The 15,619-nt window shown below is 43.3% G+C and overlaps 1 protein-coding gene across 1 annotated transcript in view; it reads left to right on the forward strand.

The window, feature by feature from the left end:
• The window catches only part of slc35f3b (solute carrier family 35 member F3b), a gene marked incomplete at both ends in the record, with an annotated part of 167,014 nt that overhangs the window by 106,940 nt on the left and 44,455 nt on the right, over positions 1-15,619 (forward strand). The gene's annotated exons all lie outside the window — the stretch shown is intronic.

A 15,619-nucleotide genomic window follows, 5' to 3' on the forward strand; every position in this document is an offset into this window, starting at 1 on the left:
GCGGACCCCATGTCCGATGCGAGTTCACAAAACGCAAATAAAAGCTGCATTAAGCGAAGTTTTATCTGAAATCAACGGCATCTCATAACTTAAAAACGAACAACAGTTTGCACCTTTGGAATTTCTGTCTGGAAAAGACGTATTTGATGTTCTCCCGACGATGTTTTGATGCGCTGATGACTACTGACTGGACCTGTCAGTCAAAGTGAGTAACTACGTCATTGCGTAATGCGTTGTCTACGGAGGACTCCCAGACTCTCCCCTGGGAGAGTCTGGCTGTTGCGAGGCTACTACAGTATGTCAGTATAGTGTAGTAGAGGGTTTAACAGTAGCGGGGCTCCTGTTCTGTGGGCCTGTCACCACCAGGAGGCGCTGTAGTGTGAGCGCCGTGGGCAGACAGACAGGACTCTACTCTGCTGGCATGGACCTGTGGGCAGACAGACAGGACTCTATACTCTGCTGGCATGGACCTGTGGGCAGACAGACAGGCAGACAGACAGACAGACAGGACTCTGTACCCTGCTTCATGGACCTGGGATCTGCACTTATCAGCAGGAGAGATCTGCACTGCAGAACCTGAGGGTGGGGGTGGGGGTGGGGGGAGGAGGAGGGGGGGAGTGTGTGGGGGGGTGAAGGAAGGAAGGAGAGCAGTGGCGTCAGTTCAGAAAAAGCTAAGGTATGGCAACATACCTTAGCAACAAGGCATGATACATTTATTTTAAGAAGTACATTTTATTTTTTCCCCGTTTCTACGGTTTCTTGGGCTGGGTAAGGCAGCCTGGAACGGTTGTTCAAGTGCAGCTAAACTTGGCATGTTAGTAAACGTGCCACAATTAACAATAGCCCCTGCCCTTTTATCCTGTCTGTAAAAAAAAGTGCCCTCTCCAGACCATGGATGCAGTTTTTTCTATGGTGAAAGAAATGCATACCTGAAGGCAGCATTCAAGAGAATTGCTTTGTCCAAACTCTCCTGAACTTGAATGCAGCATCTTATGCTGAAAGAATTGCCCTCCCTAGTGTAGAAATCCATGCCGTTACACCACATCTCTAGTATTGACTTGGTTATGCTTAGTTCAGTCAGGTAACTCACGATATGGTGGGGGCAAGCAAACATAAGCAACAGTCCGGGCAAGAGCAGCAGGGAGAATGACAGACTTGGCGAGCTTAAGTAGTTGGCAAATGATCAGCTGACTGCCATGTCGGCCAATGACGTAGGGTCTGGCATAATAGTGTGTATTAGTGTCCTTATACACCTGCAATGCAATGTACCCTCTTGAGTATACCTGCCTGAACTAACTTTGCAGGCTACGTATCATTTCAGTGTAGTATCAAGCACCGAACATAGCCGACCTCCAAGCTCAACGCTGCTAATTTCCATATCGCCACCTTTTGGAAATGTCAGCCCCTGCCTCTCTAACATTGATTGATTGATTGAAGAATTTATTAGAAGTTTGCAATAGAAAAAAGTACAGTTTCATGGCCGAGGCTTATTTCCACAGGAACCACACTTTAAGTATCTCATATAACATTGAAAGACAGACGGATAGAACATAGTACTTTATCTAGGATAATATCAGTTTCAAAAGCATAACATCAAATACAAAGGCAGAACAAAAGGGTGGGGGGAGCATGGGGGCTTAGTCTATTTATAAGTCACGGGTAGCAGCCGCCTGAAGGTGACATTCTCTGCACGTCCCTGGAAAGAATACTGTAGTCGCTAATGAGCCACGCAAAAAGAAAACCCTCATCAGCGTCAGTCCGAGTGCTTACAGTGTACTAACTGTGCTGCTGGTCTTGATTGCAAGCTGTGCTCCACACAGCAAAACACAGGAGTGTTGTTAACTCTCCCCACGCTTCGAACGATAACGCTCGCCCCATTTTTTACAGAACGTCGATGCCAATACGGCGCTCGTTCGGTTCGTTCGTCTGATGACTGTAAGCTGATGAGGCGTCGCGCGGCCGTTTACTGTAAACACATTTTCCGCTGTGATGGTGTAAAAAATCCATTATGCGTTAGATCAACGGAGAACAATTCACTTCCTTGTTGATTTCCTCTGGCCCGGAGGCTCTGTAGCCAGTGACTGCTCTGAATGTACGGCAACACATAGCAGGACAATTCACATTCATTCTCGCATGACGCCGCCCTCTGCTGCCTGGCAGACCAAAGTGCACTATTGCACAACCAAAAAAAATAAAAATAAATAAATAAATGTCTGTCTGTCTATCTACTATAACGTCGCAAAGGTAAGCCGCTTTTTGATGGCGCCAGACCCAATAAATAAATAAATGATCTGGCAGTAGGAGAGTTAATCAGGAGTGTGTTGGCCGGCCGATTAAGAAAGAAAGAAAGAGGCCGCACAGCTCTTCAGCCACGATGCACAATCTTTAAATTTAAACCAACGTTTCGACTGTTTCTGTCTTCTTCAAGGTTTACAAGGACATGAAAAACACATCCCTTTTAAACCCATTTAGGTTTAGAATTATTGAATGCTTTAACCAGTGAAAAATAGCAGATCTACAAGCTCACAGCGCGGCACCGAGTGCCGCGATGCGAGCTTGTAGATCTGCTATTTTTTGAAAAAGTTGTGAAAATGTGTGCAAATCTTCTGGGTGGTCCCTGGAACTAGATATTTTGAGATGGGGGTCCGTGGCCAAATAAATATCAGTTTGGGGGTCCTTCACATGAAATGGTTTGAGAACCACTGACATAGTAGTCTCTCAAGAACAGACTAACTGAGCTCCAGTTAAGTGAAAAGGACCTTTTCTTTGACGATGGCTGGCCAGATTGCTGACATAGAAAAATAGGTTTTTCAAAAAATCTTAGAAGGATTCAAAAGACACTTATAGAATCGGGACAAAATTCTTATGGAATCGGGACAAAATTCTAATTTCCACGATTTTTCAAAAATAGCAGATCTACAAGCTCGCAGCGCAGCACTTGGTGCCGCGCTGTCAGCTTGTATATCTGCTATTTTTCAATAGTTAAAGCATAAAATAATGATACACAATATAGTGTACCTGTTCTGAATGGGTTAAAGGTACAGGGACAAAGGTGAGGTAATCTCAGGGGAGTGTCCTCGGGGAAATCTCGCTATTTCTACGTCCCTTCATTTCGACTAAGGGAGTCGGCAGAGTACTGAGGTTAGGGTTAGGGTTAGGGTTAGGTTTAGGCATAGAGGTTAACATTCACCCACGTCGGCAGGTTAGCTTTTCACCAGGTTAAAGGTGTATTCAGTGATAATGAAAGTGGCCGGGGGTCATCTTGTCCCTTACTGGCCTTACAGCGTGGAAATGTTTAGTTTTTTATAGATTTGTTACACCATTATAATGTTCTCGTTTTGATCATTAGACCCAATCACCGCCTACATCTCCAGCTTCAGGATATGTATGATACTGATTTACTACGAGACTAGTATGAGTTCAATAGTTTACAATCTAGGCATTTAGCAGATGTTCTTAATTCAGAGCGACTGTGGTTCTCAAAACTTTTTTTATTTTGACCATCATAACTAAACATCATAACATAACTACGGCCATACTCTACCCTGATTGGTCGAGGACTGGCTGGCCACCTCTGAAAACCGAATCTAGCTATGCTCGTAACACGGGCCATGGTGGAAGTCCTTATATGGTCACCACACATTCTAGTGAGGAGAATGAATGGGAAATGTACCAATTATATTTTTATTTGAATGAAATACAATCTCTGAATATACCTTTAACATTCACCCGTGTCAAAAGAATGAACGGTGGAACAGACGCTATGTCGCAAATTCTCGCAATATCGACACGCCCCCAGTGTCCTCAATCTCCCTCAATCAGCCAGGGTGGGGGGATAATTGCTCATCACTGGCAAGTGATTACCGTAACTAGAAACCTGCTTCAGTGTGCCAAAGTGACTGGTGCAATTTTTATTATTGGCCGGCGGATTTGAAATGATGTTGAATTTGTGTAATAATCTTTTTTCCTCCTTCCCAAATTATTCTAAACTTTTCAAGATTTGACAAAGTGTTTCGGAAATAGCAGAGCTTTACCTCAAAGCCATATTAATGAATGTGTGTGGGGACCCCCTGGGACCCCCTCAAGTACAGCTATGCTGTGTCCCTGGCCTGAACCCCACTTTGAGAACCACTCAGCTGTAGTCGCTAATGAGCCAAACCTCATCAGCATCAATCTGAGTGCTCTTACTGTACTGTTGGTCCTGATTACAAGCCGCACGATACACAAAACCCTGTTAATCAAGTGTTAGTCGAAATGGACCACAATGCAATTAAGCATTTGGATTTTACCATGCATCAGGCCAAATTAAAGGAGTAGTTCACCCCAAAAAATTACATATTTTCTATCAAATATACACCCCATGGAGCCTTGCATTCATGGAGTTTGTGTTGTTCTTGTGGTATTCCTAAACCTATATTTAGCAGGGGGTGGAGTGGGAATACAGCCTGTCTGTGGGCCCTTAGAGGGCTGGTTGTTATTCATTGTTGTTGGCTGACCTTCCAGTCAACAGAGCGGAGAGAGATTTGGCCCACTGCTCTGTTCTGTCTCTCATATTAGACAACAGACATAAAACATTTGATTTATTGTTGCTCAAGTAAAACTGTAGCCTGTTTCATAATGAACTGCCCTTCAAAAATCTACTTGATTTGATAGGCAAGTTGTGGACTGCGTCAGCTGTGTGAGAGAGGTGCTGTGTGCACAATGATGCATTCGATCAGGGGGTCCGGGACCCCTAGGAGGTCCTCAGAGTTACTACAGATCTGTAGCTGTACGTCGGCTATTTTGGGAGAGTTGGTGTAGAGGGAAAAAGAGCGGGCCAAGAGCAGAACAAGTACAGAAAACATAATGTGTGTCAACCAAGTCTACGAAGCTATGTATGAGATCTATGAAATGGTTTCACCTGCAACACAAGTTTATCCAATACACAGTAGGGCACGGGTCCTTACACTGAAAATCTTTTTGAAAACCCCTGCATTAGACAGTCTTCTTCTTCTTCTTCTTCTTCTTCTTTCGTCTATCATCATCCTTGATGATTGGTTGACGACATTTTATTTCACAAGATTTCTTGTTACTTAGGGGAGGCCGTGGGGCTGGCTGTTGTCTTCTCCCCCCTTGCTGACGTCAGCTTAGGCAGGGTTTGAACCACTCACCTTCCGTATGAAGGGCATATGCAGTTATGCACTAACCACAGTCTGTTAACCCTGAATGAATTGATGCTGAAATGTAATTCTGAACTGAACTGTGATGAGCACATGGGAGGATCATAGTTTAACTGAACTGTGATGAGCACATGGGAGGATCATAGCTTTAGGCAGGGATGGAGTTTGAAACAAGGGTATCTTGATAACCCGATAACAGATTTATTGAGTAGCCAGTATCAATAAGCTTTGGGCTTGTTATTGAGCATAGCGGCCCATGATGTCATGTTTAAACAATCAAGACAAGAGGTGATCAAGACTTATTACAGTATTGTTCATAATATTAAGCCATTATACACTTATTATATTGCACACTAATGAATGATTGTTTTGATGATATTTAATGATAATATGTGTTACTTTTGTCAATTGTCATCTTCATAGACTTAAAGTCACAAGTTAAAAAATATTCCAGTTAAGTTCAGAATTTGCCATCTCATGTCTTTCCACAAAATATGAGAAAACGCTCAATAGTGGTCTCGATAAAAACCCGGCTCAATAAGCTGGATTGATAAGGTGCTCATTATCAATAAAAATTAACAAGCTCCATCCCTAGGAAGCCAGGGCTGAACCGAAACAATGTTTATGTTCAATATTTATTTCCTTTTCCCCCCCTTGGCAGTTCATAGTACCACATTAATCCTACATAATCCCCTTTGCAACCGCTACACAATCCCACCTGGTTACACACGTCTACACAGACCAACACTCCCACGGCCCAGGGGTAAAAATAATATCTCATATCACTTCATGTAATTCTTCAGTCTCATGCATGTAGTCGTGTGTCGGCCAAGCAGTTGACCCTGTTGGAGACAAAGTTAACCTTGACGGTTGAGTTTCCATTATGGGATGCTGAGGTTCATCATTCAGTCTCTGGAGTGTGAACCTCATTCTCTGCCACTTCATTAGTGGAGGATCTCTTCTCTCTCACTCAGCCTCTCACTCACTCAGCTCACACATACTGTACACAGTGGTGGAAAAAGTACTCACATTTTGTACTTAAGTAAAAGGTACTTAAGTAAAATAATCAATACTGCAATGTAGACATTCTCTGTTACAAGTAAAGGTCCGTAATTCAAAATGTACTTGAGTAAAAGAACAAAGGTATTGGTATCAAAATGTACTTACAGTACCAAAAATAAAAGTACTCGTTATGCAGAATGCATAAGTTTTCAAACTTATACCCATTTCAAGTTTTCAAATGTATAAAAATCTGTAAAAAAAAAAAAAAAAAAAAAATAGCAGATCTACAAGCTCACAATGTGTCGCGGTGCGATGCATTGTGAGCTTGTACATCAGCTATTTTCAAATGGCTGAAAATGAATACAGAGCTAAAGTGGTTAATGTATGTTTTGTAATAATAATAATCAAAATCTTCAAAGTAACTAGTAACTAAAGTTGTCAAATAATTATAGTGGAGTACAATTACAATATTTTTCTCTGAAATGTAGGAGTAGAAGTAAAAGTATTGCAAATGGGAAATACTCAAGTAAAGTACAAATACCTCAAAATTTTACTTAAAGGAGTAGTTCACCACTTTTCAACCTGTCTTCATATAATAGGTCCTCACTAATGGTCATGATAAAATATCACAATTTTTTTCTACTTAGTCCAAGTCTCTTAGGAGAGCTATGGGAAGTTCAGAATCCATAGTCTTGTGACATCATCATTTTCCAAAAAAAAAATTTTTATCAATATTTTTGAAAAAAAAAAAAGATTTTTATTATCGCGAGAACAGTTTCAGTTTCAGTTTATTTTTATTTATAGTACAAAATCACCCCGAGGGGTCTCTGTGCACTTCACAACAGGTCAATACAAACACAATTTCAAAAGAATAAAAACAATCAAATGTGAAAAACAACAAAAAACAGTCAATTGTGAAGAACAACCAAAATAGGACATATAGAGATAAGGCAACACGATGTTAAGTGTTAAAATCCAATGTTAAAAACCATAGGGTAATAGGATTTGGTCATGACAGTGTTCATGGACTATGGCAAACCGTAGTGCAGGCAGAAGAGGTGGGTTTTTAGCTTAGATTTAAAAGTGTCTAGGGAGTTGGCATCCCTGACAGCTTGAGGGAGAGCATTCCAGAGATGAGGGGCACGGTGTGTAAATGCTCTGCCCCCGACGGTTACTTTATTGGGTGTTGTGGCTGTGAGCTGACCGGCATCCTGAGACCGTAGTGGTCTTCCTGGGATGTATGGTTTTATTAAGTCCGACATGTAGGATGGGGAGAGTCCGTTTAGGGCTTTGAAGGTCAGGAGTAGGACCTTGAAGTCGGCTCTTGCCTGTATTGGTAGCCAGTGAAGTGCTATGAGTGTTGGTGTGATATGATCATATTTCTTTTTCCTGGTTAATACTTTGGCTGCAGCGTTTTGAACTAGCCTGAGGCCATTTGTTGCTGTTGATGGTAGTCCGGAGAAAAGTGCATTACAGTAATCTAATCTAGATGTGATGAATGCGTGGACCAGGGTTTCGGCGTCTGGGAGTGATAATATTGGGCGGATTCTAGCTAAGTTGCGTAGGTGAAAGAAGGCAGATTTTGTGATGCTTTTTATGTGATGTGTGAAGGATAGTGACGGGTCGAATACTACTCCTAAGTTTCTGATAGTTGTCAATGGCGTTACTTTGCACCACTGCACATTCGTGAGTTCAGTCTGCATGTTCGTGGCACTCCGTCAGCAGTGGTGGAAAAAATACTCACACATTTTACTTAAGTAAAAGTATCAATATTGCAATTGTTAGGGTGCCCTCACACCAACATACCTATAAGAGTGGAATCCGCGTTCCGCCAATGCATTTCAATGAGAAGGGAGCGTTTTTTGCAGAAATCCTCTGCTGGCATGAAACCGCTTCACTCTCATTGAAATGCATAGGCGGAACGCGGATTCCACTCTCATAGGTACTTTGGTGTGAGGGCACCCTTAGGCGGAATCCGCCAGTGCATTTCAATGAGAATGGAATGAATGAAAAAAAAAAAAAAAACGCTCCATTCTCATTGAAATGCATTGGCGGATTCCACTCAGGTATTTTGGTGTGAGGGCACCCTAACAAACCTTTGTTGCAAATGTCTGGAATTTACCTGACTACTAAAAGTATTGGAATCAAAATGTACTTAATGTACAAAAAGCAGAAAGTATTCATCACGCAGAATGTAGAATGTTTACTCCACTACTCTGAGATGTAGTGGAGTAGAAGTAAAATTACTGAAAAGTGAGTAAAGGTACTTAGTTACTTTACACCACTGCTCGCCGTCAGTGTACACAATCACAGTCATGGTCGATACTGTACCATTTGTCAGCATCAACCAGAGTGTAAAGAAGCCCATTACCACTAGATCACATTACCACTAGATCACATTACTACTACATTACCACTAGATCACATTACCACTAGATCACATTACCACTAGATCACATTACTACTACATTACCACTAGATCACATTACCACTAGATCACATTACCACTAGATCACATTACTATAACATAACCATTACCACTAGATCACATTACCACTAGATCACATTACTACTACATTACCACTAGATCACATTACCACTAGATCACATTACCACTAGATCACATTACTACTACATTACCACTAGATCACATTACCACTAGATCACATTACTACTACATTACCACTAGATCACATTACCACTAGATCACATTACCACTAGATCACATTACCACTAGATCACATTACCACTAGATCACATTACTAAAGGCTCTGGAGAGAAGCCCATTACCACTAGATCACATTACTAATGGCTCTGGAGAGTAAAGAAGCCCATTACCACTAGATCACATTACCACTAGATCACATTACTACTACATTACCACTAGATCACATTACCACTAGATCACATTACTACTACATTACCACTAGATCACATTACCACTAGATCACATTACTACTACATTACCACTAGATCACATTACTACTACATTACCACTAGATCACATTACCACTAGATCACATTACTACTACATTACCACTAGATCACATTACCACTAGATCACATTACTACTACATTACCACTAGATCACATTACCACTAGATCACATTACTACTACATTACCACTAGATCACATTACCACTAGATCACATTACTAAAGGCTCTGGAGAGAAGCCCATTACCACTAGATCACATTACTAATGGCTCTGGAGAGTAAAGAAGCCCATTACCACTAGATCACATTACCACTAGATCACATTACTACTACATTACCACTAGATCACATTACCACTAGATCACATTACTACTACATTACCACTAGATCACATTACTACTACATTACCACTAGATCACATTACCACTAGATCACATTACTAATGGCTCTGGAGAGTGACACACTATGCATGCTGTTGATACAGGCTCCAGAGGTTACATAATAGTCAGTGCTTAATTTGTAAATTAATAGGTGCCGGAGCTCTAATAGGCTCCTCATCGTGCTCGTGATTTGCGCGTGTGCACACGCGTGGGGAACAAAACTGTTTATTTTGTTCTGTTTTACAAAACCTCTCCACACACTGTGGAGACAAATCAGAGCCTCAATGACCCATGCACACGCACAGTGGCCACGCCAGCATGACATGTTTCTTGTTTATCAACATTGACTACAGTATATTTTATGTGCCTGTTTCACATAATCATACTTCCCGCGGTAATGATGGGCACTGTGGCAAGCCATCGTGACTCACACAAATAGATGAATTAATGTGTGCATTGTTTGCATGCTATATGATTTCTCATTAATGCACTTCCTTTCATCAACTTCATAACGTTGCTCACCTGCTGACCTGCTGAGTCTAACACAGCCTAAGCATTATATTTTGGATTGAACTGTTTGAACATAATTATCAATACACAAATGTTTGGGCCATATTGCACAAATACTTTATTTAATTAGCCACGATACCATTTGCGCATTGGTATGCGTAATGGTTGCTCAATAATCTGTTGCCTTTGAGAACACATTTCCTTCACAAAAACAAACAAAGGGTATACACTATAGCCTGCCTTCAGAATGTTGGGATTCGTCTCTCATAGCGTGGCTCAGCTGACCTGTTAAAGTAATACATTGTAGGCTACTCAATCACGCAAATCACTACACAGCATGTCTACACTCATGTCATCAAAATGGATCTGTCCCATATAGCACCACCACCACATCAAATGTGATTTTTTCAAACACATTTTTGGACACTGCTCCTACAGATTTTGCCCTAAAATCACGCAAATCGGTACATAGTATGGCTACACTCATCTCATCAACATGGATCTGTCCCATATAGCGCCACCATCAAGCCAATTTTTACAAACACATTTTTGGACACTTCTCCTACACATTTTGGCCTAAAATCACGCTGCGACCTGACGGTCGCTTATCTCCCGATTAGGGAGTCTTACTGGTACTGTAATAGATAGAGGCAGTGGATGCCATCCAGTGTCCATGGTTTAATAGGAGTCAGGACAGCTTTTTGGAGTTGACAAAGCATTTGTGGGGACAGCCTCCGAGTCCTCATAGATATATATATTCCATTCAAGTGGTAACTTTTAACATGTCCACCTTAACATCGTGTTTCTTCTGCAACAGACCAGTGTTCTGTGTTGTTTTTTGTGGGATGTTTTCATCTTCAAATGTGTGAGCATTATTAATTAGTGGTTGAACAACTAGCCAACGTTGGGAGGTCCCTGGCACAAAACATTTTCAGATGGGGTCCGCGGCCAAACACATTTTGGGGGTCCTTGACCCGAAAAGCGTTGAGAACCAATGATCTAAAGTGGTGCAATATTTAGTGCAGTGGAAGCCAGTGGACAGTATGACAGGAAACTTGACGGCGGGGCATGGTTAATGTCGCCGTGATTCTCCTGTTAGCCGTGTGGACGTGGTTAATGTCGCCGTGACACTCCTGTTAGCCGCGTGGACGTGTGCCAGGAATCAAAGTGCTTAGCTGGGTTCCTCTGGCTCCTGGGGAGCTGATTGGCCCGGCCCGTCACTGCATTTGGAAGATTAAACTGTGGTGCAGTACGGACGGAGCTGCTCGGCCCACAGGATGTGGCAGGGAGACAGAAAGAAAAGGTCCTCGAAGGACAAACTGGGCGGGTGCTGCATGGCTAGTAGGGATGGATGGGACGATAAGCCATATTATCGTTCATCATGATAAAAAAAGACTTGTGGAGATTTAATTTGTGGTGATATCGTCCTCCATCATGCACTGGGATCAATTCACCTTTTATTTGCCGAGCTGCATATCTGGTACCATTTAAACCCTCTATAATTGGTAAAAGGTATAATGTATGTACTTGATACAGTCTTTTTTTCACTCTCTACCAAATGTCTTTGCTACAAAGGCAGCTCACAACGCGTTGCGTTGTGAGCTTGTAGATCGGCAATTTTTTTGGCTAATGTCCCGCCCCAGGATAATGGGGATGTTTTTTGGTTACCGCGATAATATCGTAAATCGCGATTTCTTTGGTCACAATAAATCGTGACATGAAATCTTCATATCGTCACATCCCTAGCGGCTGGCGCTGGCCAGAAATGACCTTCAAATGAAGAGAAAGACTCTTTGAGAGCTCAGAATAGAATAAAGCTCAGTTCTCACCCTTGTGGGTAAAGATTCTGATAAACCTCTCTTTCTCTCGCTCTCTCATGCTGTGTGTGTGTGTGTGTGTGCGTGCATGCGTGCGTGCGTGCGTGCGTGCGTGCGTGCGTGCGTGCGTGCGTGCGTGCGTGCGTGTGTGTGTGTGTGTGTGTGTGTGATGTGTGAGAGAGACACACACTGTGCAGTCTGCCTATTCATCATTTCTCGTCATCACAATAGCAGACAAGAATTATCTTTCACTCCCAAGGCCAAGTGTGGTTTATAGGCCTGTCAGTGAAGGTAAATGTGTATTATTGTATTAATCATTGTTGTTTGCTGAGGACCAGGCATCGATATGATCGAATATATCCGTCTTATCGGGCGATGTTAGCCTTTGTTCTTGCTCGGGGCAGTGGCGAACGCTTTGTCTCAGAGAGCATTCAGGGAACAAAGCCCAGTAAACAGAACTGCAACCCCCGCAATGCATGATGGGATAGATAGATTAGTAGAGGCTGGGCATAGTACTTTAATCTCTGAATGTGAACTATTCACTCAATCTAATTAACCAACATCTCATTCTTTTGCTACGATTCCTGCTTTCAGATGACATGAAAAAACTGAAATGCAAAAAATGCTAGTCGACTCAGCTCTATTCAAAAACATATTGGCATACTGTACTTGTAGCACCGATTTACACATAACGCATTGAAGGTATAAGCTGATCTATCAATACTGAAGGTTTGGAATCAGAATCAGATTTCTTTATCGAACGTTGCTCCCTAATATCAGTATCGGCATCTGCCCCAACGATCAATTTAATTGTATTGGTCGGGAACATCGTTTATGCAGCCATACTCTAACCTCTCCAACCTCACCAGTCCCAACAGACCTACAGTAGAGTTCTCAAATTCTGCCCGAACCCGACCCGACATTTAGGGTAGGGTAGGGCCTAAAATGTATGGGCCTCGGGCCGACCCAGTTAGGGCCCAGTTAGGGCCCAGTTCGGGCAGGGCCTTAATTTTCAGGCCTGTTGAGAACTCTAACCTGCAGTACACACAGAGGCGGCTCCAGGGGGGGCTAGAGGGGGCGTCAGCCCCCCCGGTGAAGGCTCAGCACCCCCTTAGCCCCTGCATCCCACAAACCCAATTGTGATGAATATTTAAGGAATACATAAATGAAATACATGAATATGTGAAAGACAATTGACTGTCTTCTATGTAAATCATACTATAAAATCGTAATGTTTATGCTGGAAAGCATCTTCAGCCTTAAGAAAAAAAAGAAAAGAAAAAGTAAAAAACCCTATCCAATCACCTACAGTCCTCAGATTTGGAGATGGAAACTGCCAATGATCTGATCTGTTCAGTTATCAATACCCTAAGCGAGATAATCTCATTTGTCATATTAGTACAATTCATTATTGTTTATTGCTAAAATGTATTCGCCCCTGCTCTACAAAAGCCCCCCCCAGTCACAATTCTCTGGAGCCGCCCCTGAGTACACAGTACAGTACAGTATATATACAGTACAGTACAGTACAGTACAGTACAGTATATATACAGTACAGTACAGTATATATACAGTACAGTACAGTATATATACAGTACAGTACAGTACAGTATATATACAGTATCCGGCCGGCATGATGTTTTCAGTGCTTTTGCAGTAATTCACACACAGCAGGTCATTACTCTAGATTGAGAGGTCCATAGTGTCCGTCCGGTGTGTCGTGTGGAGGCTCCCTGGAGAGCATCTATTAGAGGCAGGGTCTCTTCCACCGGGGTGTGTGGAGGCTCCCTGGAGAGCATATATTAGAGGCAGGGTCTCTTCCACCGGGGTGTCGTGTGGAGGCTCCCTGGAGAGCATATATTAGAGGCAGGGTCTCTTCCACCGGGGCGTGTGGAGGCTCCCTGGAGAGCATATATTAGAGGCAGGGTCTCTTCCACCGGGGTGTGTGGAGGCTCCCTGGAGAGCATATATTAGAGGCAGGGTCTCTTCCACCGGGGTGTGTGGAGGCTCCCTGGAGAGCATATATTAGAGGCAGGGTCTCTTCCACCGGGGCGTGTGGAGGCTCCCTGGAGAGCATATATTAGAGGCAGGGTCTCTTCCACCGGGGTGTGTGGAGGCTCCCTGGAGAGCATATATTAGAGGCAGGGTCTCTTCCACCGGGGTGTGTGGAGGCTCCCTGGAGAGCATATATTAGAGGCAGGGTCTCTTCCAGGCAGAGCCAGAGTCGATAGTAATCATGGAAGGTAATCTGCGGTCAGACGGAAGCTCTTGTCAAGGTCAGACGCTGCACCGTCCGGCATCACAAAGGAAGTCCCTCTCTTATCAGAGACAGGCCGGGGCGTCGCACCAAATTCTGGGCCCTGGCTACAAGGATTCACTGCGGGCCCCCCATGAATGTTCTTGATAGGGGGGGGGGGGGGGTTAACCCATTTAGACTGGGAGCGCATGATTACGCATTATTTTGTGCGTTAACTATTGAAAAATAGCAGATATACAAGCTCACAGCGCGGCACCGAGTGCCGCGCTGCGGGCTTGTAGATCTGCTATTTTTGAAAGAAATTGTGAACATTTGTTCAAGTCCCCCATCTCAAAATCCCCCATCTCAAAATATTTAGTTCCAGGGACCACCCAGAAGCAGAATTTGAGTTACAAATGTTCGCTTAAAAAATGTATATAGCCTACTCATTAGGCTATATACATTCAGTATATGGCTATATACATTTTTTAATTAAGCGAACATTTGTAACATTTGAATACAGTAAGCCCTACTGTATTCAAAGATTTGCACACATTTTTAACGACTTTTCAAAAATAGCAGATCTACAAGCTGTGAGCTTGTAGATCTGCTATTTTTCAATAGCTAAAGTAATGAAGGCCCCTCCACCTTGGGCCCTAGTAACTCAGTCCCCCCCCCCCCCCCCCCCCCCCCTTGTGACGCCCCTGGACATGACTCTCTTATCAGAGACTGGTTGATTGAGCTTGATGAGTTCTGACTTAAAGGTCCTACACCATGCATTTAAAAATAATTTATATAACACTGTTTGTGTCCCAAAAACGTTTTTGAAAAGGTTTGAGGCTAAATTACCACTCCTGAATACAGAGCCCCTGTTATTTCTGCCTGGCTTTCAGAGCATTTTCAGCTGCAGTACCACCTTGTCCTGAGTGGGAGGACTGCGCTATTGAGCCAGTTTTGGCCCCACACTCCTCCCCACCTCCTGCTCAGCAGGCCTGCCCACCCCTCCCCAACCCTCTCCCAGCTCCTCCTGCCTCCTTCTCAGGCCTGCCCACCCCTCCCCAACCCTCTCCCAGCTCCTCCTGCCTCCTTCTCAGGCCTGCCCACCCCTCCCCAACCCTCTCCCAGCTCCTCCTGTCTCCTTCTCAGGCCTTGTGACATCACAAATCTGACATTTCACAATCAGGACCGTTCTGAGACATGCTAACATAGATCTGCCCATAAACTGAGAAAGACACAATGGTCAGAAATAGGACTTTGTGAGGATAGAAGTTGCTTGTGGGACACCAAGAAAATACATAAAAATTGGAAAAATGAAAATTCATGGTGTAGTCCCTTTAAAGCCAGCGGTTTTCAAATTGGGTCCCGTGGACCCCCAGGGGTCCTTGGAAGGGATCTACAGGGGGTCCCCAGCAAAATGCGTTGTTATAGCACTAACATAGCATCAAAATCAGTTTTTAGTTTACTCTCTAATCCTGCCGTGTGGGGCTTCTAAGCACCGCCCGTGCACATAGGACGGTAACTGAGGCCTAGGCCAGACGGAGCTGGATATTTCATATATCCCAGTTTTTCAGATATCCACA

Source organism: Nannobrachium achirus (assembly GCF_963921795.1).
Source record: "Nannobrachium achirus genome assembly, chromosome: 13".
Lineage (NCBI taxonomy): Eukaryota > Metazoa > Chordata > Actinopteri > Myctophiformes > Myctophidae > Nannobrachium > Nannobrachium achirus.